A 17,947-nucleotide genomic window follows, 5' to 3' on the forward strand; every position below is an offset into this window, starting at 1 on the left:
GGCGATATGCATCTCGTGTTTTACCTCATGAGGCACGGTCTGAGGCGAGCCTGATCCAAATTTCGAAGGCTTATTTCGTCTCCTTGTTTGACTAGGACTTGGGCTATGTCATTTAGGTCTTTTCCTACACATATAAATAGACATTAAACACCACTTTTGAAGGAGTTTTTCGAACGGAGGCAAGAATAGCTCGTGGAACAATTTTCGGGGGAAAGAATCATCGAGTTCTACATTCCTTCATCTTTTCTTTGTAATTTAATTATGAAAAATACTTGGGAAATTGTTACTATAAGTATGAGTAGCTAAACTTCTAATCTAGGATTTTGACGGAACCTATTGGAGGATGATTTTCCTGTTACGTTAATATAGATTTGCCGTAGTTTTTTTCTATTTGTTCAACTACGTTTATATTGTGGTTGGTTGAAGAGCTCTTAATCGACTGTGCCTATTTAGTGTGTATTACTCGGAAGAGAGTGCATATTTAGGTAGTTGTTGAACAACATCACTCCTAACGTATATGAGGGATCAATGCGGAGGGTTTAAAGGTGGGATTAGGAATAACGAAACCTTGGCGCGATCCGAGTGAGCCGTAACTTAGTTCCAGCTAGCATAATTCGGAAGAATATGTCTAGTAAATTATGATAGTTAATCGGGAGAGAATTACGACACTCAGAGAGTTCATGATCGGTATAGAAAACATAGGCAAATTTATAGGAAATGTAGCGGAAAAGATTCTGACAATAGGGGAAATCGGAACCTTAGATCATTCAAAATCTTGTCTACAACCTGTTCGTAGTTAGTTATTAATTACTGCGTTTTCATAACTAGATTTTTTGTAGTAAACATCCAATTTGTTATTTAAATATTTTTGAAGATTGATTATGTGAATTTGTGCAAGTCTAGTAGTTGTGCTTAGTAGGTTAATTCCCTGTGGGATTCGACTCTAGACTTGTTAATCGGAATATATTTGCAACGACTACTTAGTCCTTTTTATAAGGCATAGTTGGGCGTGACCAAGGATATGAGACAAGAGTGCGGCCCGCGAAGTGGTTATGCGGTCGCATAATTGCCGCGAAATTTGACATCAAAATGACCCAGAAAACTGACCCACTCTTTGACCATTCTGCTGTCCGCAAAGTGGTTCTGCGGTCGCAGAATAGGCCGCAGAAATGCCTACTTCTGCCCAACATTTTCTTCAACTCCCCAGCACACTGTTCAATCCAAAAAGTCCGAACTGCGGCGAGCTTTTACTACTATTAACCTCTACGCCTATTTGGGCATCACGAAAATTCTGGTTTTTAGGAAAACTTTTACGGGGCCTTACATGAGTCGGAAAGGCTTTCGTGAGATAACTAGAATAAAACATGAGGAAATACTCAACATAGGATGACCCAACATGATGTACCGACTTATACATATGACATACGAGCCTATAAGGCCAGCATGATCTTTTATATACTCAAAACATAGGCCGAGAAGGCCATATAAGCATCCATATACATGACATCTGTCTACAAGCCTTTAAGAGTAGATAAATACCATAAAGGTCAGGACAGGGCCCTACCATACCAATCAATACATGTCCAAATCATACTGACCAAATAAGCAACTCCGGAGCAAATGGAGCGCACCCACAACTTCCGTTGAGCTAATAGCCAACTTGGAGGACTCTCAACCTGTCTATCGGGACCTGCGGGCATGAAACGCAGCATACCCAGGCAGAAGGGACGTCAGTACAATTAATGTACCGAGTATGTAAGGAATGAAAATCAGTAAATAAAAGACATGAGAGAAACATGGAGTAAAAGACTCAACATGTAAGTCTGAATAGCTCTGTGAATCATTTAATATTTATAATGTCATGCATATGCGTATAAATGTCATACCATGCATAGGTATATGCGTACATAACATCATCAAGACTTTGAGGGCATCCCATCATATCATCTCAGCCACTATGGGCAAAATCATCAATGTATACCAGCTGATCAGGTGGTGGTGCGTATATAACGCCATAACCTTTTCCCATCTCCCATATACATATAATATATGTTTATATAACGCCATATGGTCATGGGTCAATGTACATGTATAAATGAATGAAATGCATAAGAAGTATGTTAATAAGATTTCTCGGAATGTCATAAGATCAATATGTCTTCGGATAAACTTTATCAACTACATATTTTTCTGAGACCCATAAACAGAAGATATAATAATAAGTCACATGGGGAATTAAGAACATAAACACCCCTAGTATTTCTATGAATAGAGTCATTTATAAAAGTTGTACATTTGCTCGTTTCGTTTGTATCGTATGAATCATGCCAAAAAGAAAGAAGGGATAGCCTTAACATACCTGAGCCGATTCTCTTGATAACCCCTCTAACACACATCAATCGCGACAAAACACGTAACGACGAGATTGAGGTAGGGGGAAATCCGTATGATATTGATATTCTTGAGAAAGGTTGTACCGTGCTCCCTTAGAATTTGCAATTCATGTTGCACCTTGTAGGGGTTCATAAGAATTCCTTTTGAGAATTCCATCATCCGTTACTTAGCAAGCATTTTCATTTCCCTTTAATGATGTAGGGAGGTGGTGTTTTTATCATAGAGAGTGGGGCCCACTTTAGGTGATGACTTAGCCCAAAAATCTCCTAAACATTCCACCTAGTACATAAACCAAAGAGTCATTGTCACCTAAATTGTCTTGCTGCCACGTTGGGGGTGATGTCCCCACCTAATAATTATCCATAATTTCCTAATTAGCTTGCTAATCTCCCATTAAATCAATAATTAACTAATTTTCCACATAATTAAGAATTATCTCAAATAACCTAAAATATTAATCACTTTTAACACACTTCATACACCTTACTATCATAGTCATGTGGTACCTTTTATGGCACTAGTCCATAAATATGGGGTATTATAGCTTGGACCGTATTTTATCCCAAATTGACAAACTTCAACGGAACTCATTTTCTTCCACTCGTTTACCCTCTGACCTTCACAGCTTTACTTATCACTTGTCATAAATAGCATAATACTTATAACCTCAAAATAATCTTGTCCTTGAACTGATGTCAATTATTTTACGACAAATCCAACATACAATACTACGGGGTGTAACAGTACTAATCCGCAAGATTCTACTAAACCTGCTTATGATTTGTAACACCTATGAACCTAGAGCTCTGATACCAACTTGTCATGACCCCAATTCCCCACCTTAGGATGTCATGGTGGCACCTAATCTCTAAGACTAGGTCAACTTAATATTCATTAATAGCTTAATAGATATATCGAAATTGAGATAATAAATTAAAACCGATAAGCTCATATTTACTCCCAAAATAGAACATCAACAACATAATTCCCAAAACCGGTGGAACTGAGTAATAAAATCTAAAAAATATTCTAAAACCTCTACTATAACACTGTCTGATAAAAGAAATAACAATAATAAGAAGATAACAGGAGGTGACTCCGAGGCCTGCGGACGTCGAGCAGGTATACCTTTAAGTCTCTAGAAAGCAACTAACCAATCAATCACTAGCGTCCAGCACGGGCAGACGTACCTGGATCTGCACAAAAATGTGTAGAAGCATAGTATAAGTACACCACAATAGTACCCATTAAGTATCATGCCTAACCTCGATATAGTAGTGACGAGGCTAGGTTAGGACACCTACTAGGACAAGATAAACGGAATAAAATATAATAACAAGAAGTAACGAAAAGTAGAGAAATGAATAATAACAAAACAGTTTAGTAATGTAAGCTAATGACAGAATTTAAAGAAAAAAGGCAACAAGAAGGGAACACATAATAAGAACCACAAATAATCAAATACGGATAAAACAGGTAATACAAGGAAGAAAACAACAAGAACTATTCAACCAAATAACCTTTTCAACAGGGAATGTACAACAAGAATTACAACCGAGGTACCGCCTCCTATTCACATTTCACAATTTCAATCACAATCTTTCCTTATATCACCGCGTGAGCCTTACATTTAGTTTTGAAAATTATTTTTCCCAAAATAGCTACACACGTTTTAGCCCACCTTATCTCACCGCGTGGCTTTACGTAGTTCCCCTACTAGCAACACACGTATCAAGCCCACCTTATTTCACCGCATGCGCATCAACCCCTAGACTTATACCGCCGCATGCATATCAATATCACAACACAATCACAACTCGCACCATAAGTGCCCATATCCACAACTTGCCAAAACGTCAATGATACCAATGTTTCTATAACAAATAGCCCATGTCGTAACCACAATGCGTACAAGAATCTCAACAATAACAAGATGAATGAGAATTTCTCATCAAGGAAAGATATCTCAACAATTAACAACTTCACCTCAATGTGATAACGACTTTTACAATTTCAACACCAATAACTCAACAAGAATATATTCCATGAAATAACAACTTCAAGTAAAATTAATTCAATAATTAAAGAGGTAACAAGACAATAAGGAAGGCAATGACTTCAACTAAAGCATATGTGAGAAAAATAAGAAGTAAGAGATAGAACAAGTGCTAACAACATCGAATAAAGCATGTAAGAGTAGATTAACACATGTGAAAGTAGATTAATAATGAGAGATATAATATATTATGACAATTCAATTGAAGGCATGAAAAGAGTCTAAATAACCTAAACCGGTCAAATACCATATATAGCCTGTGTACGCACTCGTCACCTCGCGTACACGTCTTCCACATAACACAAATAGCACAATCAATCCAAATCATATGGGGTAGTTCCCCCAAACAATGTTAGGTAAGATATTTACCTCAACTAGGCCAAATCAACCCTTGAAAATAACTTTTCCCCTAAAATTTGCCTCCAAACTGCTCAAATCTAACCAAAAATGACTTAATAACATCAAACAATGCAAGAGAAACCAATTACAATAGATAAATCTATGATCTTTACACATTTTCCAAAATGTCAACAAAAGTTAATCACGGGCCCGCCCAGTTAATAACCGGGTCCAAGGGTAGATTCCGACTATCCACAACCCCACGAGTCCATATATGTGATTAGTTTTCAAATCCAAGTCCAAACCGACTCTCAAAAGTCAAATCTTCATTTTTCAAAACATTGACAAAAATCCCAAAATTTCCTCTTTGATTCACATAAATTTGATGTTAAATCTAAGATATAATCATGAAATATAGTTGGAAATTGATTAGAATCACTTACCCAGGGTTTGTAGATGAAAATCCCCTCTCCAAATCGCCTCCTACCGAGTCTAAGGTTCTAAAATGTGAGAAATGAGACTAAATCCCGACTTTCCAGCCCTTATGTTCAGTTGTAGGTGTCGCATTTGTGACACTGGGTTCGCATTTGCGAAACATCGCAATTGAGGAACAGGGATCGCATTTGTGAACCCTGACAGACTCCTCATAAGTCACAATTGCTATGAAGTTTTCGCAATTGCGAAGCTAACACCTTCCGCAAAAGCGACCAATTGATCACAATTGCAACCCCAACCCAGGTATGATAATTTCAAAAATGCGAAGGGGAAAAGTCGCATTTGTGAAATTTGACCACCCCATGTACCCTCTGCAATTGTGAGACTGGTGCTCGCAATTGCGACATCAAAGCACCAGCACACTAGCAATTCTATTTTCAGTCCAAATCATTCCACGACACGTCCAAAACTAATCCGAGCCATCGAGTCTCGAAACCAAACATCCACACAAGTCTAAAAATATCATGCGAACTCACTCGCATGAAAAAAATACAAAAATAACATCTAAAACTACGAATCGGATACCAAAACATATAAATTCCAAAGTAAAGTTCAAGAACCTCTAGAATTGCAACCAAGCGTCCAAATCCTATCAAACCAACTCCAAATGACACCAAATTTTGCAGACAAGTTCTAAATAGCATAACAGACCTATTACAATCCCAAAACAAAATTCCGAACCCGATAGACAAAAGTCAACCTACGGTAAAACATGGGAAATCTTCTAAACCTCAAATTGCCAAATTTCGACAAAACAACATTAATCAACCTATGGACCTCCGAATTCGATTCTAGGCATACTCCCAAGTCCCAAATCATGATACGATCCTATTAGAGCCATAAAAACAGTGTTCCAGGGTCATTTTCATAAAATTCAAACATTGGTCAATATATCTAACTTAGGCTTCTATGTCAAGAACCAAAGGGTCCAAATCAACCCAAAATATTCCTGGAAAGAAACTAACTGACCTCGCAAGTCATAAAACCACGAATTCACATGTGGGAAGAATCAAAAGGGGAAACAGGGTGCAAATACACAAAATGATCAGTCGGGTCATTACATTTGGTTGTACTCATACTACACTCTATACTTCTTATGCAGATCCAGGTACTTCTAGATGAGGTGATTTCCAGAGTTGAGTTGCTGCTAGATTTTGGGAGACTACGAGGTAACTGATGTATCATCCGCAGTCCTTAAAGTTCTCTTTCAGTTATTTCTTTTTATTATCATTTGATTATTCAGACAGTTGTATTAGAGGATTTGGGATAGTTGTAGTAGTATTTTGGTTATTTTCATCAAACATTTCGTGATTATTCTGTTGTTAAGTTATTAAACTGGGTCTTTATCAAATATTTTGATATTGGTAACTGTTGGCTTACCTAGCAAGTAGTGTTAGGCATCGTCGCGGCTCCGGTGGGAGTTGGGTCATGAAAAGTTAGTATCATAGCACTAGGTTGCTTAGGTCACATGAGTCATGACCAAGTTTAGTAGAGTTTTACGGATCGATACTGAGACGTTTGTACTTATATTTGAGAGGCTACCAAACTATTAGTAAACTTCACTTCCTTGCATTCTTGTCGTGCAAATTTGTTATTTCCGAAGATTGAACCTTGACTCTTCTACTCTCTCAAAGATGGTGAGGACATGTGTGACCGAATCAGGTGGACGGCCACCGGTACCACTAGTTATGGCCACGAGAGGACGGGGCCACAGTAGAGGTCAAGGTGGGGCTCGCACTATAGTTAAAGCAGCACCTGTAGATCCACCAGTTTCTCCAGCTGAGGAGCATGTTCCAGATACATTTAAGTCGGTGGGACCAGCTCAGGCACTAGTAGTTCCTATTGTTATTCCTGGCCTTCACAAGGCCTTAGCCCAAATTTTGACTGTATGCACGAGCCTGGCTCATGCGATTTCGATTCCAGCTGCACTGGCTACCTCACATGCTGGGGGAGGTCCTCAGACTCCCACCGCCCATACTCCGGAGCAGTTAGCTTAGGGTCATCAGATGCCAAGGGTGTTAATGGTTCAGCTGGTTGTTGCTGCTCGGACTGAGGTTGGTCTACCTTTGAGTGATGAGGAGCAAAATAGGTTGGAGCAGTTTGGGAGGCTTAAGCCTCCAGAGTTCAGCGAAGAGGATTCGGAGGATGCTCAGGATTTCCTTGTCAGGTGTTAGCGGATGCTTCATACAGGGGGTATCTTGGAGACCAGTGGAGTTGCATTCACCACTTTTCAGCTAACAGGGGAAGCCTACAGATAGTGGTAGGCTTACGAGTTGAGCAGGAAAGTTGGTGCAGCGCCACTCACATGGCATGAGTTCCCAGTTCTCTTCTTAGAGAATTTTGTCCCACAGACTCGCAGAGAGAAGCTGCGTAGAGATTTTGAGCAGCTACACCAGGGAGCGATGACTGTGACTCAGTATGGAATGAAGTTCAATTATTTGTCCAGTCATTATATATAGTTGGTTCCCACTGAGAGGGAGAGGATCAGGAGGTTCATTGATGGCCTCACCTATGGCCTACGTTACAGGTTGGCTCGAGAGGCTGAGACGGATGTTAGGTTTGATAAAGTGGTCAAGATTGCTAGGCGCTTGGAGTAGGTTCACAGTCTTGAGCGAGAGGGTAAGAGGCCATGCAATTTAGGTGGTTTTAGTGGTACCTCGTCTGGAAGTCAGTCACATCCCAGCAGAGCTCGTCCTCACAGGCCCGCTCAGATGGCTCGTCAAGTTCCTCATGGTTCTTTTGCTAGACACAGTTCTTATAGCACTCGTCCAGTTCAGTCGTCTTTCAGTGCACTTCCAGCTTAGAGCACATACCATGCTCCATCAGTTCAGGGTTCGTCAGTACCCGGTTCTTCTAGTGATTATTCTAGTTTTCAAGGTCCGGTTCAGGCACCACAGTCATTTCCAGTTTGAGGTTGCTACAATTATGGAGAGTTGGGGCAAGTTAGGAAGTATTTTCCCCATTAGTACAGAGTTCCAGTGCAGTAAGGAGGCTAGACTATGACTCCTGCACAAATTGCTACACCACACACTAAGCTAGTTTGGGGTAGAGGTCATTCGGTAGAGGTCGCCCTAGAGGGGGAGGCCTAACAGTTGGTGTTCAGGCTCGAAGCTATGCGTTTCCTGCCAGGCCAAAGTTAGTTGCTTCAGACGCAGTGATCACAGGTGTTGTTTTAGTATGCAACAGGGATGCTTCAGTATTATTTGACCCTGGTTCCACTTATTCATAAGTATCATCATACTTTGCTCATTATTTGGGTATGACTCGTGAATCTTTAGTTATGCATGTTCATGTATCTACGTCAGTGAGTGATTCTATTATTGTGGACCGCGTATATCGGTCGTGTTTGGTGACTATTGGTGTTATGAGATATGATTTGATCTTTTACTACTTAGCATGGTTGATTTTGACGTGATTTTGGGCATGGATTGGTTGTCGTCATATCACGCTATCCTAGATTTTCATGCTAAGACCGTGACATTGGCGATGCTGGGGGTGCCGAGGTTATAGTGGAGAGGCTCCCTGGATTATTCTCCTAGTAGAGTGATCTCATATGTGAAGGCTCAACGGATGGTTGAGAAGTGATTTTTGGCATATTTGGCCTTCATGAGGGATGTTAGTGTTGATACCCATACCGTTGAGTCAGTTCTAGTAGTGAGGGACCTCTCATATGTGTTTTCATCAGACCTGTCACGCATGCCGCCCAACAAGGACATTGATTTGGGTATTGACTTAGTGCCAGGCACTCAGCCCATTTCTATTCCACCATATCGTATGGCACCAGCGGAGTTAAAGGAATTAAAGGAACAACTTTACAGGTTTTTTAATAAGGGTTTTATTAAACCGAGTGTCTCGCCGTGGGGTGCTCCAGTTCTATTTGTGAAGAAGAAGGATGGTACTATGCGGATGTGCATTGATGACTTGTTTGACTAGTTTCAAGGGCCTAAGATGTTCTTGAAGATTGACCTAAGATCAGGATATCACCAGTTGAAGATTCGGGATTCGGACATTCTGAAGACAACATTCAAGACCCGCCATGGTTACTACGAGTTTCTAGTGATGTCTTTTGGGCTGACGAATGCCCCAACAGCCTTCATGCACTTGATGAACAATGTATTCCAGCTGTATCTTGATTCTTTCATCATAGTATTCATTGACGACATCTTGGTGTATTATCGCAGTCGGGAGGATCATGAGCAGCATCTGAGGATCGTACTCTAGACCTTGAGAGAGAACAAGCTATATGCTAAATTTTTCAAATGTGAGTTTTGGCTTGATTCTGTGATTTTCTTGGGGCACGTGGTGTCCAATAAGGGGATCAAGGTAGATCCGAAGAAGATTGAGGCAGTTCAAAGTTGGCCTAGACCATCTTCAGCTACTGAGAACCTGAGTTTCCTTAGTTTGGCCGGATATTATCGTCGTTTTGTGGAGGGTTTCTTGTCTTACTACACCTTTGACTAGATTGACCTAGAAGGGTGCCCCATTCAGGTGGCCTGAGGAGTGTGAAGAGAGCTTTCAGAAACTCAAGACTGCATTTACTACGATGTTGCCTATAGGTTCGGGATCTTACATTGTGTATTGTGATGCATCGCATATTAGGCTTAGCGCAGTGTTGATGCAGAACTGTAGGGTGATTGCCTACGCATCCCCACAGTTGAACATTCATGAGAATAATTATCGTGTGCATGACTTAGAGTTGGCAGCCATTGTTCACACACTGAATGATTTAGAGGCACTCTCTATACAGCATTCCATGTGAGGTCTATGCCGACCATCGGAGTCTCCAGCACATGTTCAAGTAGAAGGACCTTAACGTGCGGCAGAGGAGATGGTTAGAGTTGTTGAAAGACTATGATATCACCATATTATATCATCCGGGGAAGGCCAATATGGTGGCCGATACATTGAGTAGGAAACCTGAGAGTATGGGAAATTTGGCATATTTACCGGTAGCACAGAGGCCATTAGCCATAGATGTTCAGGCTTGGGCCAATCAGTTTGTGAGATTAGATGTTTTGGAACCTAGTCGGATTCTTGCTTGCGCTGTGTCACAGTTATCATTGTTGGATCATATCAAGGCTTACTAGTTTGATGATCCTCACTTGATGGTGTTTAGGGACACGGTTTGGCGGGGTGCTGCTAAGGAGGTTGTGATTGGTGATGATGGTATTATGCAACTTCAAGGTCGGGTTTGTGTTCCAAATGTTGATGGGTTGAGAGATTTGATCCTTGAGGAGGCTCACAACTCACGTTATTCCATTCACCCAGTTGTCACGAAGATGTACCATGACTTGAAACAGCGCTATGGGGGTGGAGAATGAAGAAATATATTGTTGCTTATGTCTCTCGGTGTTTGAATTGTCAACAGGTGAAGTATGAGCATCAGAAATTGGGAGGGTTAATTCAGAGATTGGAGATACCGAAGTGGAAGTGGGAGTACATCACTATGGATTTTGTAGGATTATCCGCATGCATGGCGTGCCCATTTCCATAATTTTTTATCGAGACCCGTAGTTCACATTGCAATTTTTGAGAGCGGTGCAGCGAGAGTTGGGCACACATGTTGAGTTGAGTACAACATTCCATCACCAGACGAACGGGCAGTCTGAGCGCACTATTCAGATCTTGGAGGACATGTTACATGCATGTGTTGCGGATTTTGGAGGTTCATTGGATCAGTTTCTACCACTTGAAGAATTTGCCTACAATAAAAGCTATCAGTCTAGCATCTAGATGACTCCTTATGAGGCCTTGTAGAGGAGGTGATGTTGTTTGCTGATCGGTGGGTTTGAACCTAGAGAGGCTAGATTATTGGGAACTGATTTGGTCTGTGATGTTGTGGATAAGGTTAAGGTGATTCTGGAGCGACTTCGTACAGCTCAGTCCAGACAGAAGAGTTATGTGGACCGGAAGGTCCGAGATGTAGCTTACATGGTGGGTGAGAAGGTTCTACTCAGAGTTTCTCCCATGAAGGGTGTCATGAGATTCAGAAAGAAGGGCAAGTTAAGCCATCGGTATATTGACCCTTTTGAGGTGCTTGAGAGAGTTGGAGAGGTGACCTACAGACTTGCCTTGCCACCTAGTCTATCGGGAGTTCCCCCCGTATTTCATGTTTCGATGCTCCATAAGTATTATGGTGATCTGTATCATGTTTTGGACTTCAACACGGTACATTTATATGGAGATCTTACTTATGATGTGGAGCCAGTGGCCATTTTGGATCGGCAGGTTCGAAAGTTGAGGTTAAAGAACATAGCTTCAGTGAAGGAGTAGTGGAGAGGTCAGCTAGTTGGGGAGGCTACTTAGGAGACCCAGCGGGAGATGCAAGGCAGATATCCATGCCTATTTGAGACTCCAGGTATGATTCTAGACCCATTCAAGGACAAACGTTTGTTTAAGAGGGGAAGAATGTCATGACTCGATCGGTCAATTTTGTGTATTTTAGCCTCGTTCCCCTATTTATTGCTTCTTCTATGATTATTTGTGATTATGTGACTAGCCAGGGTGATTGGTTTAGTTTCGGGGTGGTTTCGGAGTGAATTGGGACACTTAGTCCCAAGGTTAAAAGCTTAAGTTGAAAGAGTTGATCGGAGTTTGACTTCTATGTGGACGACTCCAAAATGGAGTTTTGATGGTTCCGAGAGCTTTTTATGGTGATTTTGGAATTAAGCGTAGGTCTGGATGTTGATTTGGAGGTCCGTCGGTTGATTTAGTGTTTTTTGGCGAAGGTTAGAAAGTTGAAGGTTTGGAAGATTGAGAGGTTTGACCGAGAGTTTACTTTATTGATATCAGGTTTGGATTTTAGTTTCGGAAGTTGGAATAGGTCTGTTGTGTCATTTAGGACTTGCATGCAAAATTTGAGGTCATTCGGAGTTTATTTGATATAGTTCGGCGTGGGTTTTAGAAGTTGGAAGTTCATTAGTTTCATTAGGCTTGAATTGATGTGCGATTCGTGGTTTTAGTGTTAGTTGATATGCTTTGAGGCTTCGACTAAGTTCGTATTGTATTTTAGGACTAGATAGTATATTTGGACAGGGTCCCGGGGGCCTCGGGTGTGTTTTGGACCATTCCTCCATGTTTTTGAACTTCTAGTTCTCAGTTCTGGTTTCCTTCTACGCAATCGCGAAGAAAGGGTCGCAATCACGTAGTGTAATGTTAAAGGCTAGCGGATTATTCGTCGTGTTCGCGAAGTGGTGACCGCGATCGCGGTGCTTTGGGGTACAGTGGCATTCGCTATTGCGCATGGGGGCTACATTCGCGTAGAAGGAAGGTGAGGTTGAGTGGTGGCACGGGTTGTTCATCGCGGTCGTGAGGACTGGTCCGTGATCACGAAGCTTTGGGATGTTTGGTTATCGCGTTCACAACAGTAGTCTCGCGTTTGCGTAGGAGGTTTGGGCAGCTGATGAATTTTGTTCTTTGCGATCGCGAGGGCTTTTTCGCGATCGCGAACGGTAAGGCTTGGACAGATTGTTTTAAAATTCTATTTCGAGGGTTTGGTCATTATATCATATTTTGAGTTAGAGAGCTCGGTTTTGGGCGATTTTGGAGCAAATTTTCACGCTTTGGATTGGGGTAAGTGTTTTTGACTTGGATTTGTCCATTTTTTATGATTTCATTTTTTTTATTTAATTAGTGATTTGAAGTGGAAAAATTATGGATTTTTAGAAAAAACTTTTTTAAATAAAATTTGAGGATTTGAAGGTCGATTTGAGGTCGAAATTGGATGATTTTGGTAAGGTTGGACTTGTAATTGAATGGGTGTTCGGAATTTGTGAGTTTTATCAGGTTCCGGAGTGCATGCCCTGATTAACTTTTTGGGTTGACTTTTTGACTTTGACAAAGATCGAAACTTTATTGTTAGAAATTGTTTCATATGGCATTATTTGATGATATTAAGTTGTTTGTGACTAGATTCGAGTCATCCGTAGGCTGATTCGCATGGGAAGGGCTTTATGGAGTATTGATTTGCTCGTTTTGAGGTAAGTACATATCTAAACTTAAAATTGAGTATATTTATTACATCTTGCGTTTTCATACGTTAAAGTTTCGTCTTCAGTTAATCGACGTAGACGCGGGGATAAGACTATTTTGAGGTTAACGTATTTATGCAATTTATAACAAACGATAAGTGCCATGAAGGATAAAGGGTACACGAATTAAAGAAAATGAGTTTCATTGAAGGTTGTCGATTTGGGATAAAATACGGTCTGAGCTATAATATCCGATATTTATGGACTAGTACCATACAAGGTACCATATGACCATGATAGTATGATGTATAAGGTGTATTAAAAATGAGTAAAATTTTAAGTAATTCGAGATAATTCTTAATTATGTGGGTAGTTGGTTAATTACCGGATAACGGAATATTATCCAATTAGTTAATAAATTATAAGATAAGATTAACCCCCCCCCCCCAAACGTGGCAGCAAGCCACTTTTCAAATAAATGATTCTTAGTCACTTTGGATTATGTGGCAACCTAGTATGTTAGTTGCAAGAGTCTCATGCCTAATATTTTCATTTTCTAACAACACTTTACACTTTAATTCTAAGACTTTTAACAAAAACTTTCCATGCCTTCAGTAACTCACTTCTCTTAACGTTTCTGTTAAGCATAGTCATAATCTCTTCAAACTTCACCAAGACGTTCCTAACTCTTTTCATAGTTAAGAATACAAGACATTTCATTTCTAACCTTTTCATTTCTAACAATCAGACGTGATTTCTTCATTTCTAACACTACAACGTGATTTTTTCAACCAACGAGATTTCTTAGCACAGTAGCAACGTGAGATTTTGTGATTCTAAGAGAGTACGGTGCAACCTTTTCCAAGAATATCATACGGAGTTTTCCCTACTCCAGGTATGTTAAGGCTATACCTTCTTTCCTTTTGGCGTGATCCAAATAATACAAATGAAATGAGCAAAATACGCAACTTTCATAAATGACTCTATTCATAGAAATACTAGGGGTGTCTATATTCTTGATTTTTCATGTGAATTATTATTATATCTTCTATTCATGGGTCTCAGAAAAATACGTATTTGATAAAGTATCCGAAAGGCATGTTGATTTTTATAACATTCCGAGAAATCTTATTAACGTAATTCTTATGCATTTCATGCATTTATACATGTACATTGACCCATGACCAGATGGGGTTATATAAGTGTATATTATATGTATATGGGATATGGAAAAAGGTTATGACGTTATATATGTACCACCACCTGATCAGTTGGTATATGTTGATGATGTTGCCCATAGTGGCCGAGATGATATGATGGGATGCCCTCAGAGGCTTGATGATGATATATACACCTATACCTATACATGACACGACATTTATATGCACGTACATGACACTATAAATGTTTCAAAATTTACAAAGTTATCCAGACTTACAGGTGGATTTCTTTATTCCATGTTTCATCTATGTCTTTTATGTACTGATTTTCATGCCTTACATACTCATTACATTATTCGTACTGACGTCCTATTTCTCGGGGCCTGTGTTTCATGCCCTCAGGTGCAGGTAGGCAAGCTGACAATCCCCCTTCTTAGGATCTATGATCAGCGAGAGTTGGCGTGCTCCACTTGATCTAGAGTTGCTTTTGATTTTGGTACGATATGCTTATTTACATATATGGGTATGACATGGCTCAGTCCCGTCTTTGTACAGTTGTATTTCTATTAGAGGTTTGCAGACAGTTATATATAGTCGGATAGTATGCATCCTTGTCGGCGTCTAGTTTTGAGTATATAGTTGTCTATAGCAGCCTTGCCGGCTCGTCCCACTGTATTCCGTATGTATATGTATATATATCTTTTGGACAGGTTTCCCTCATGTATGTTATTCATGTTTATATCTTAAGCGCATGCTTAAGGATGTTCGATATGTAGGATTCGGGCAGCCGTCGCGGCCCATCGGTTTGGGTCGTGACAAAAGTGGTATCAGAGCAGTTCTATCCTAGGGTTGTCTAAAGACCGTGTCTAGTAGAGTATTGTTTATGGGTGTGTTGTGCACCACACTTATAAACAGGAGGCTACAGGACATATAGGATGTTATTCTCTCTTTTTATCTTAGATCGTGCGATATAAGAATCCATGTTCCTAACGATATATTATATTTTCAGAAATGCCTCCAAAGACTACAGCCGCCCAGAAGGGAAAGTCTGTGGCTGGTGAGATTACTAGTCGAGCGCCACAAGTGACCAGGGCTCGGGGGGAGTCTCATAGTGAGGTTCCATCTAAGATTTCACATACCCCGCCCTCTCCAGGAGAGCTCCGAGGGGCACCAACTCCAGCGCCCACCCATGTACGTTCAACCCCTCCGCCGGATGTACCGGGTCAGGAGATGAGAGATGTTATTTAGCTATTAACTTGATTAGTAGCCGCACAAGCTCGGCGTCAGTAAGTAGGTATTGGTCATGCAGATATGTCCGTTAGTGCGAGGGTTCGTGGTTTCATTAATTTAGATCCTCCGGTATTCACGAGTGTATATCCAAACGAGGACCCTCAGGTATTTATTGATAGAATGCAGAGGACGTTGAGTGTAATGAAGGCCACTACGACTGAGTCAGTTGAGCTAGCTTCTAGACTCCAAGATGTTGCAGTTAATTAATACGAGTCTTGGGAATTGTCTAGAGGTGAGGATGCCCCTCCAGCAGTATGGTAGGAGTTTACAAAAGCATTTTTTCGTCATTATCTGCCACCAGAGCTTAGACGGGCCAGAGTTGATAAGTTCTTGACCCTTTGGCAGGGTAACATAAGTGTTCGAGAATACAGTCATTAGTTTGATTCATTGGCTAGGTATGCTCCCACTATTGTATCTAAGATGGAGGATCGGGTTCACAGGTTTGTAATGGGATTAGAGCCGCACTTGATTAACGATTGTACGTTGGTCTCACTTCAGCCAGACATGGATATTTCTCGTATTCAGGCATACACTCAGGGTGTAGAGGAGCGTAAGCAGAAGCAGAGGGCCGATCGTGAGCATGATAGGGCCCAGAATAAGAGAGCGAGGTCTTCGGTCCTTCTGGTGAGTTTCGGGGTGGTCAAAGAACACAATACCTGAGGTATCCAACCTAGCCATAGGCTAGCGCTCCCCCTCAGTTTGGCGGCAAGAGATTTGATCTTTCCACATATTCAGGGTCTGGTCAGAATTTCAGGGCCTCAAGTTCTCAGTATAGGGGTGAATCAAGTCAGATGAGGCCGCCCTTGCCAGGATGTGCTAAGTGTGGTAAGCAACATGTTGGGAAGTGCCATATGGGGTTGGGTGTTTGTTATACTTGTGGTTATCCAAGCCACGTTATGAGGGATTGTCCGACGAGAGGTGATACAAGTATAGCTCAGCCAACGGGATCTGTAGCTGGTTTGTCATCATCAGTACGCCTCCCTGGCCAAGGTTCACAAGCACCAATAAGTCGTGGTAGAGGCAGAGGCAGAGCATCTAGCTCGAGCGGTCCTCAAAACCGCATTTATGCATTGGCAGGACGACAGGATCAGGAGTCATCACCTAATGTTGTTATAGGTATATTATTAGTCTTCTCATATGATGTATATGCATTGATTGACCCAGGTTCTACCTTATCATATGTTACTCCATTGGTTGCTAGTAAGTTTGGAATAAAACCTGAATTGGTTAAACTTTTTGAGCTGTCTACACCTGTTGGTGACTCAGTGATAGCTAAGCCAGTATATAGGGGTTGTATAATATTAGTTCATAGTCAATCTACCATAGCAGACCTAATCAAGTTAGATATGGTAGAATTTGATGTTATAATGGGTATGGATTGGTTGGCTTCTTGTCATGCCAATGTTGATTGTAGATCAAAGATAGTCCGATTTCAATTTCCAGGGAAGCCCATTTTGGAGTGGAAAGGTAATAAGGCGTCGTCGAGAGGTAGATTTATTTCCTATCTCAAGGCAAGGAAGAAGATCAGAAAGGGCTGTATTTATCACTTAGTTCGGGTTCAGGATGTGGAAGTAGAGTCACCAACCATTTAGTCCATCCCTGTGGTTAATGAGTTTCCCGATGTTTTTCCTAATGAGCTTCCAAGTCTTCCACCAGAGCGAGAAATTGAGTTTGCTATTGACCTACTACCAGATACTCATCCAATATCTATTCCTCCCTATAGAATGGCCCCCGCAGAGCTGAAAGAGTTAAAGGAACAACTAAAGGACTTGCTTGAAAAAGGCTTTATAAGACCTAGTACATCACCGTGAGGAGCACCTGTGTTATTTGTGAGGAAGAAAGATGGTTCCTTATGGATGTGTATTGATTATAAACAATTGAATAAGGTGACAATCAAGAATAAGTACCCGCTCCCGAGGATTGATGATTTATTTGATCAGTTACAAGGTGCCAAGTGTTTTTCAAAGATAGACTTGAGGTTCGGGTACCATCACGTAAGGGTTAAAGAGAATGATATTCTGAAGACAGCATTCAGGACCAAATATGGGCACTTTGAGTTTCGTGTTATGTCATTCGGTTTGACCGATGCCCCAGCAGTATTCATGGATTTGATGAACCGTGTGTTCATTCCCTTTTTAGATCTGTTTGTAATTGTATTTATCGATGATATATTGGTGTATTCTCGTTCAGAGGCTGAGCATGCAGATCATTTGCATACTGTGCTCAGAGTTCTACAAAAAGGG

The sequence above is a fragment of the Nicotiana tabacum genome, chromosome 14 (genome assembly GCF_000715075.1).
Source record: "Nicotiana tabacum cultivar K326 chromosome 14, ASM71507v2, whole genome shotgun sequence".
Classification (NCBI taxonomy): domain Eukaryota; kingdom Viridiplantae; phylum Streptophyta; class Magnoliopsida; order Solanales; family Solanaceae; genus Nicotiana; species Nicotiana tabacum.